This window comes from Myxine glutinosa, chromosome 14 (assembly GCF_964187855.1).
Source record: "Myxine glutinosa chromosome 14, kmMyxGlut1.1, whole genome shotgun sequence".
Lineage (NCBI taxonomy): Eukaryota > Metazoa > Chordata > Myxini > Myxiniformes > Myxinidae > Myxine > Myxine glutinosa.
The window spans coordinates 21,001,971-21,004,082 of NC_136274.1; the positions used below are offsets into that span (position 1 = coordinate 21,001,971).

The 2,112-nt window shown below is 44.4% G+C and overlaps 1 protein-coding gene across 1 annotated transcript in view; it reads right to left on the reverse strand.

Annotated features, from left to right (window-relative positions):
* ATRX (ATRX chromatin remodeler) overlaps positions 1-2,112 on the reverse strand; it is a 447,777-nt gene continuing 445,665 nt past the window's right edge. Inside the window, exon 33 of the mRNA XM_078768164.1 lies at positions 1-2,112. This exon is cut by the window's right edge and continues 812 nt beyond it. The gene's annotated coding sequence lies outside the window, so the exon portion shown is untranslated.

Consider the following 2,112-nt stretch of genomic DNA (forward strand, 5'->3'; position numbering starts at 1 on the left):
CAAGTTCTCAACGCATTTTATTTCTCAAACAAGAGTATATAAAAAGAACATAAGCAAAAGCGTCCACAACTCACACTACACGGGTTTTCTTTGTGTGTACAAACATGATCGTTTTGCAGCCTTTTATGAACGCTACATCACCGGAATGTCAACATCTCACATTTAAAGACAACAGCAGCACGGAATACGCGAATGAGGCTCTTACAGTTCAGAAATAATGTGGATCAGACTGGGGCGGGGGATCTTGGTGCGACGTATGTAAGACATGCCTCTCCACAACACACATACGCACACATGTGCATGCACGCATGTAGGCCGACATGTGTGCACACACGCACGCCTACGCACGCACACGCACGCACACACAATTGCAGTGCTCGTTCCACTGAAATCTACTACCGTATGGCATACGTTGATGATAACAATAATATAATAGAAACAGCTCGCATATTGATCACACTAAATTACTCGACAGATCTCGTCAGGACGAAAATGTACATTAGAAAACAAGCGCACCAACATGCCTTGTCGTTACTTAATTTTTTTTTATTTTTTTAAAAAGTTTTTCGAGCAGTTGCTGTATGTAAGAATGCCTCGTGGTTTAAATGTTAGGCCCACACCGGGGGCTTAGAGATCAAGCCCGTATTTTGTACAAACTCAAGTGTCGACTGCGAACAGTGTTCAAAGTAATAAAAAGCTTCTCTCTCTCTCTCTCTCCAAAGCAAAGATCACGGCAAGGGCTGAGGGCTTTGAGCGTTTGCATGTATCTGCAACACGTTTACCTGGCGAGTACGTGGAAACGGAAGGACGTTCGGTTTGCGTTCCGAGAGAGCAGGTGGTTTCTGAGTGACGGATTTTGTGCTTGGGTTAACAAACACCGATTGTTAGCTTCCAAACGTGACGTGACCTATGACCAACTCTCGCCTCTGTGATTTTAATGAAGCGTATTCCAGAAACCCCTTGCGACATATTCCCATAAAATGTCCACCCTGAATGTCTGACCCTGAATCCTGAATGTTCACCCTGAATCCTGAATGTTCACCCTGAATGAATAAAATGTCCTCCCTGAATTCACGTTTTATCAGAGGCTTCCCCAAACACTTGATCAGATATTGATCGGCTTCTTCCCGGAACTGACGGCCTCTTCCCGGAACTGACGAACAAACAAGCTTCACTCAACGCGTGTTCAAATGAACAAACGACTCCATCTTAAAAGGCAGTACAATTAATACCAAAAAGGACAAAAAAAAATCACACCATCTTCATCTTCAATGGTCAACAAAAATGAGAATCTGTATTTTGAACAAGTCCTTCAAAACTAAGCTAACAAATCCTTCAACTTTCAAGCTCGTTCCTGAAAAACGAATTACCCCTATTCAGAACAGACACCTGAAGACGGGTGACATTTCGGGACGAGATGCACCTCATCGATACCATCAAAAAAGGGTGCACAGATCTGTTGGGTTGTCGAGTCTGGGCTAATGATCCAATTGGACCTCGGTTGCCGCTTTGAATGTCAATGTCAAAATGGTCGAGCTTTTTACCTTTAAGCACATTGGACGGATCATCGCACTGGCTTCTGTTCCCGAACGTCAAATTTTAACTGATATTTGGTTTCAACAGTGTACAATCTCAAAAGGGTCAGAGAGGCCTCGATTGAAAAGAGAATAGATGGTGAGAGGAGCATTTTCGAACGGCGGCGGGCCGATCTTATTACCTGAGCCAAACAAGAATGAGACATTCCATTTCACCAACATGATTTAAGTCGCAGGAATGAGGCCGAGAAAAGTGCTGGAAACGAGGTTGTACTGAGAATGTAAGCGCTCACTAGAGTCTGTCCCCTTCACCTTTGAACAACTGTAGATCAAGGGAGTTTATCGAAGAGTGTTGCGTAGATGTGAACATTTCATTCTGGCGGAGAGAATAATTTGCTTGAGTACACATCTTCAGCACCTGCGATAAACCTAAAGACACTGCCATGCCACACAAGTGATTACTTCTACCACATCTGCCCTGACTTTCGTCAGAAACTTTGGGAGTGGTGGGGGGGGGGGGCAAGCAGGGGTGGGGGGTGGGGGTGAGTGCTTTGTGGTTTCATCATCCATCTTAAAA